Genomic DNA, 7,812 nt, shown 5'->3' on the forward strand with positions numbered 1-7,812 from the left:
GATTCCTGATTTGGCTACCCACAAATAAAAGCTCAGTCTGAACTATGATCTTAGAATTGTTTCCCTTTAACTTGGCTAAAATAACAAAGTGCATGCCAGCTCTGTTGATCTTTTGTGAAACAATTGCACAATTCTGAGAAACTAGCCCTGTGAAACCGTTCACGTTAGTACATTGTGTAGTAGTGGTGAGTAAAGACACTGCACATCCTGTACTTCAGTGCAGTGAGGAAAATAATTCACTTCCTATTCATTGAGAAGAGGCCTTAACAGAACGATCCCTTGGTATTTTGAATTACAATGGATTTTATTACCACCCCGGTCACACCTTTACTATTTAGCCAGTGTATGCTGACCGTATAATAAGTTATGGGTAAGTTTTTATTTTATTTTATTTTTTTTTATAAGTTAAGAGCGCACTGATATATGTTGTAATAACACTGAGTACCTCAAAAAAATTGGTCATGCACAATATTTTTGATGTATACCAGAGTATGACTCATACATTCCGCACATGCGGGACATAAGTTGTAGGTAAATTATGCGATTATTGACACGCATTGCTGGTAATTTACTCATAAGTCGAAATACGTCCATTAATGCTCTCCATTGATTGGCTGAATGCTGCAGACCTCATGCAAACACCGTTTCTAATATTAAAACCATTCAAACATGGAGTAAATATAAAGTCTTAATCTTTCCTGTTCATTTTAGTTGGATTCATCATCACAGCCTGACGAAAACTTATCCACATAAAATGTCCTGATTTTGGAAACCAACATTCGGAAAAACACTAATTCCTTGCTGTTGCTGGAAATGTAGCATTTTAAAGCGCGTCCCTCGGTAGTTTCTCAGCCTGAGGATGCCAGTGTCGTGGTCTGATCGGTATCGTCCACCCCCTCCCCCCGTCGGATCAGTCAGTCGGGGGACCGCTCAGACCGTGACCAGCGCTTTTAAAAGTTGAAAATCACAGCGCTTTGTTGACTCACATCAGTGTTTACCACAGCCATCAGCATTCTGCACGCGATGAAAAAAAATTCCATGATCCACCAAGAGAAAAATAAAATAAAATGTTTTCTCTGTGTGCGTGTGCTGTGTGACAGCACACGCACACTCAATTATGCATTCTGCTGGTGGTAGAAATGCAAACCAAGCCAGGCTTGACTGTTCTGACCCACACCACACCATGCAGTACCGACCCGAACCACTCGATGGAAAACAAGACTGTCCACATACGCTGCATAAATCGTCAAGGTGTGACAGCTGTATCTTTTATTAGACGTATGCCTGCATTTTTAATGCAGTCCGCATACGCAAAATCGTCAATGTGTGACAAGTCCCTACAATCACTTAAATTACTTGAGTTCACACGAGAAGGCAAATTATTTGCTCAAGTAACCTGCACATGTATTTCATTGTATTCAGTTTGAAGTTAAACATGTGACTTTGTGCTGACGACCAGTCACAACTTGTCTTGGCGTTACGGATCTTTAGTGCAATTAGCTTCCAAAACATAGGCAGCTGCTAGCCAGCTGCGTCAAATTCTTATTCCACCATTAGCTTTTCTTAGAAAAAATATTCCTGTTGTTTATGTTCCATTTTAAGATGAGACTGGATATAGCAAATAAATTATTGGCATTGGATCCGTTTGTGTATCATAACCAAGCTACCTAGCAACATTTGCTATCTAGCCAACTGGTACCCAGTTGGTACCATAATTTGACGAGGGAGTAAGCACGTAGTTTAAAAATAAGTTTAACATTGTATATTTGGCTACCGTATGTCTATTTAGTCATGTTGTAGATTAAATTATTTATCTTCATAGTTGTGATGTTGTATACTTGATGTTGGAGCATTAGCTTAGCACTGACAAAATGTTAACTGCGTCAAGTCACTCCGCTACCAAACTTGAAGCTCCGCCCATTTTACAACATTTTGCATTGACAATCGAGTGCGAACAGTGAGACTTTCAGACAACGAAACCTTTATTTCTCAAAAAAAAAAAAAAAAAAAGATTTCAGGTGGAAGCTGTGTATTTGTGTTAAACAGCAGTAAATCTCCCCTTACCAAAAAGTAGTACATGCAAGTATGTTTCAAGTATACTTCCAGTTTACTTTTTATATACTTATCAGTACTACTTTTTGGTAAGGGTCATGCTGTCTTTGCCTTTGATTTCATCATACTGCAAACAAATCTGGCAGAAAACAAACGGTGGCTTAAACAAACACAAGTTGGGCAATATACTTTCTGAAAAACTCAAATCTGTACACACACACGTTAACAGAAAAAGTATGCTAACTGTTCCATTGCACAGTAAAGATTAGTTTTCAGCTATTACAGATATTTTCCAGAGCTGCTTAACTTTGGGACAACATGTAAGATGGAAAATGTTTGTATTAAAGGGTAAAATTCTAAGAAAATAGTTATTGGTGCAGTGTCCACTCAAGACTTTTTTTTTTTTTAATTTCGTTTTTATTTTTCCCAAAAGTTGAGTTATAGAGTAATATGAGAAATTAAATCCATATTGAGAGCAAAGAAAGTCAAACCTTTGATTTTATTAATTGTATTGCAATTATAAAATGTCCAAACGTTAATTTTCAGTTGTTTTGTGATGGTGGCATTAGCTCTTCACCAAAAATGACATGGCGACCCCAAAGTATTCAACCATTTTACAGAAAGAAGCAACAATTTTTGATATTTAATTTATTAAATGTATTTCTCAGAGCAGTTGATTTAAATATACATATTTTTTATTATTAGTAATTTTGTTTTGTTTGACAAAGTTTTATTATTTGAAACTATGAAACCAAATCGGTACATTTGTATTTTTTATGAAGAATCTTGAGTGCCGCTGGATAGAATGAAGCGATAATGAATTAAAAAAAATTTATTTCTCTGTGTATTTGTTTCTTCAGAATGAGATTTTGTTTTTATTTAATGATAATTTTGACATTCACTTTGTTTGTTTTTATATATATATATATATATATATATATATATATATATATATAGTGCATTTAAAGTCATCATCATCCCCTTGTTTTATGTTTTTACTGTTTTGAAGTCAAATAAAAATGAAAAGCATCAGATAAGTTGTACAGAGACTTTATCCAGTCAGTCACTGTAGTTTACAACCCCTTATTTGATGCGGTTATTTAATTTTATACCTTATCAGTCACTGTAGCTTACAACCCCTTATTTGATGCGGTTATTTAATTTTATACCTTATCAGTCACTGTAGTTTACAACCCCTTATTTGATGTGGTTATTTAATTTTATACCTTATTTTAGATTAGACTGTAGAGAATTAGCATCTTAAAATTCTTATTACAAATGTGAAAAAGTATTCCCACCAAGAAATCTTAAAATCTTCAACAATAAAAACATATTTTAAAAAATCCAAGGGGTTAATATTTGTATTTGTAGGCCCTGTATATCTGATGTCCAAATACTATGTTGGACGCTTTGGATGGCAGTCTGTATTTGTATTTTTGAGAACTTGAAACAATCAGCTAATGTATCATTTATTAGACCAAATGATCTGTTTGTCTTCACGTGTCTGTATGATATTTCTGTTTTCCATCATCACTTTGTCTTACTTTAAGTGTGGCTTATGCTTTTTATGATGAAGTAGGTTTATGAAAAGTTCAAAATCACTTTTTAAACCTGACTAGAGTTCTCTGTCTAAAAGAGTTGTGCCAGTAAAACGGCAAACAAATACTACGATGGGTTAGCAGAATTTTTCAAACATGGCGTATGCTATCATGCTAGCAAGCTGCCTTTTAACTGCGCTTTGCACGCTAGTTTCTTAGATTGCCACCTGTAAATCTCAATTCAAAATACTGGGACAATATTCCAAAACGCTATCAGACTTCACAGTTTAAGCTAAATGTATTGCACTTAACAATCACACAAGTACCATGTTAAAGTGTTAGCGTGTCACTTGTTATATTAAACTTGACAATAATGTCCTTGTATCACACCACCTTTTATTCAACACAGTTTGCTAAATTGCCACCTTACTTATCACTGTATATTAATGTTTAATTATTGTGCTTGCTAGCATTCAGATAAATGCTAGTCATAATACAGTATGATGATGCCAACATTTATCCATCAGTTGGACTTAATTTGTCAAATGCTGTCATTTGAAGTGCAATATGTTAAAATGCTCGCACAATCGTTTAGTATTTTATTGTGACATGTTCCATACGAAGATGTTAGCCTTCTGGCTAATGCTTATCAGAATGACAGTTTTATTGTTTTGTGTTCGCTCTGACAATGATTTGCAACACAGTTTGTCTTTGTGTATAATGTCACATGTTGGTCTCGACGACAAAGAACCAATGATCAATAATTCGGCTGAATTTATATTTAACGCTGACGTAAAACATTGTTTTATTGTCACGGCTATTTTTATGGAAGACTGGTTTTTGTCTTTATGACATCACTTTGAATGGAGCTGATCTAGACTTCCAACTTTTTTTTTTTTTTTTGGTATTTGCATTTTCTATGAAGGCTGTATCGGTTTAGATTACATTTTACTGTATAAAGGCTTCTCCAAATCTGCAGAAAGTAGTGCAATAAAAGAAAACATTGGCTAACGTGATACAGTTGAATAGATTTGATTTTTATTCATGTTATTGTGGCTGTTTGTGTGTTGGTGGTTGGATGACTGATACAGTAGACTTGTGAAAAGGTTGTTACCAAAAAAAGGGCATTTGCTGACTTTCTTAGTTACCTGGACACCGTTATCACTGTAAATAAGTGTAAACATTGGGATAGGGAGAGCGCAAACTGACACATTACAAGTAGATGTCGCTAAAAGCCCCATAGTGATGCTGTGGGATGGATATATATAAAAAATCTGACTAGATACCACTACACCACATGGGTGTCTAAAAGGATCCCATCAGAAAAATAATGGAGCCCACAGTATTCAATCAAATATGATCAAAAGAAATAAAGTTGAAACTATATAGGTAACAATTTATATATGGTTTCAGCTAAATAAGTGTAACTGTTCTGAAAAGATATATATAAAACCACCCCTTGGATCCCATGTGTACAATTTAGGGTGAAACACACAACCTTTGCAATAAGTGACCACATGTTTGTGCTCCTGTGATGAAACTGGTTTTTGTTACTGGAAGCTGAATTGTGAGATTTTTTTTTTTTTCTTTTTTTTTTTTCTCTCTCTCTCTCACATTTACTGAAACACACTGCAGGGACTAATGTCCACATCGATGAGTTGAGTTAATGATTGAGTGATGACATCATCGGTTAACTGTCAGGCAAAAAAAAAAACTTTTTTAGAAGCAACTTTGTTCTGTCATTTTGCTTCATTATCAGAAAACTTTGATAAAGACAAAATATTTGTTTCTTTTTCTTCTTTTTTTTTAAACCAAATTCTGAATTGTTTACCAGGATGAGAACCTATCAAGTATGTTTTCTGTTACTCTTTCTTTTTGCTTACACTGGAGCGGTAAGTTGCTAAGAAAGCTTACATTATATTTTCAAAATATTATTTAAAATGAGTATTTTTGTTTTTATATATGTGTGTGCGTGTTCATTTATTTATTTTTATTTAATTTTTTGTAGTTTTACTCGATGTTCAACATGTGCCAAAATCCAAACACTAAAGCTGCCGTTCATCTTTCTCAGTTATGGTACAAACAATATGAGAGGTTTTTGGTGAAACATTGTACTTTTTTTTTTTTTTTTTTTAAACAAAAGGAAGAACAGATTAAATTTACGTAAGAATCCAGGTATTGATGCACGTTGTACGGGACACGTTCTTTAGCATTATGATTGATTTCCTATGTTTGCGAAGAGCTACAACTTGATATCAGAGTTGGGATTGTATGCAAATTAAAAAAAAAATAGAACAGTGATTCTGACATGTACTTTGACTTTTATTTCACCGCAGAGAGTATGTACTCAGGATATTTTATATATATATATATATATATATATATATATATATATATATATATATAATTTTTTTTTGGTTTTTGTGGCTGGAGCCTATCCCAGTGGTCATTTCTTCCAAATAAAAATCTGGAATACTAATTTTTCTCAAAACAATACACGTTTCCACTGTGTGATGTTCCAAGCACAGATACGTCGACACCACCTCTGGGTGAGGTTAACCCACACACACACACACAGTAAAGTTTTAAGTGGCATTTGTGAATGTAGCTCTGTATTGTAGTGCTTGACAAAGTTTTCCCAAATAAATTTCTTGCCCATGTAGTTATATCAGCTATTGATGAATGACAGTTCTTGATGCAGTGCCATCTAATGGATGAAATGGGTTAGCCTCTACCCATATTTCCTCCTCAAAGATTCAGCCTTTCGTGGATACTGCTTTTGTACCAAATTCTAGCGAGCAATACAAATTCCTTGCACACCTGTACCAAAATTTACCAAAAAAAAAAAAAAAATTAGAATTTCTTTTTTTTTTTTTTTTTTTTTTTTTTTTTTTTTATTAAACATTAATACAAAAGTAAGTTTCACATTAAAAATTACGGAGGACTCTTGGGTTGGGGGGAGGGCGGATTTTAACATGCATCATTACTATTGATTTAACTGAGTTCTAAAATTATGCATCATCTGCATATAACTATCAGATACTAAAGACTGCAGATGTCCATGTGTCCGTAATCCAGCTGGACCCTCTTTATTATTTATTTGTATGAATACTGAATCCAGGATAGTCCTCCCGAACTAGAGGAGCCATCAGCCTTGGACAATAAAACTGAGAATGTCATACAAAACCATACCCAAGTGGTCGCTCCCACAGCAAAAGACCAAGACGAGTTTCTTGGTCCACGTGAGTGTCTGGAGAAGAGGTAGGTGCACATAAAGTAACATTCATATACATTATAGCTGGATGATGACTACATTTTAGTTGTCTTCATGCAGTATCTGTTCATTTCATTAGGTTCACTCGTTCATCATGTGGCCTGGTGTTCTGTCCACCGTGGGAGCGTTGCATTGAAGGACACTGTTCATGCAAACTACCTTACATGTGTCCCACAGAAGGTGTGGCACCGGTTTGTGGGCGGGACATGAGGAATTATCGCTCTTTTTGCCAGGTAAGGTATAGGCCACAATGAGGGGAAAAAAATTCAAAAATTTCCAGAATAAAGTCATAGTATTTAAAAAAAAAAAAAAAAAAAAAAAAAAAAAGTTATAGTTTTATGAGAATAAAGTCATAATTTTACAATAAAAATGCAAAGGGAGCTAATTTTTTAAAATTATTTTTAATCTGTAATTTTTTTTTTTTTTCCCCCAGGCGATGGCCCTCTCATGTCGGTCCAAAAAACTCATCATGTCCCATTTTGGAGACAACTGTGGAGGTTTGTTCTACTAAAAAAAAAAAAAAAAAAAGCTGAAATGATAAACTGCTTCATTGTTGATTCATTTGTTGAACTGTTTTTGGTAATTGATGAATTTTTACTCAAAGTTTCTGATAATATTTTTATTTCTAAAAAAAAAATTGTTCTCTTTGTTTAGAGGCAATTCAAAGCAGTTTCTCAGTCGTCACATTGTAGTTCAAACTTGCGAAAATGCTTAAAAATGGCTGAAAACATTTTAAATCTATTTGTCTTGGTTTTGTACAAAAAGTGTTTAAATATAATCTTTATTTATTGTTCAGCTGTATTCACTGAATTTAGACAAATTTGGCTGCCTAAAATGACAAAATCAGAATTCTTCAATTTAACTAGATAATCTAGACTCCTTACGATCCATAATAGTTTGTAAAAAAAAAATTTGTATCTTAATGTTTTAATTTGTATTTTATGTATT

The sequence above is a fragment of the Thalassophryne amazonica genome, chromosome 23, assembly GCF_902500255.1.
Source record: "Thalassophryne amazonica chromosome 23, fThaAma1.1, whole genome shotgun sequence".
Taxonomy (NCBI): domain Eukaryota; kingdom Metazoa; phylum Chordata; class Actinopteri; order Batrachoidiformes; family Batrachoididae; genus Thalassophryne; species Thalassophryne amazonica.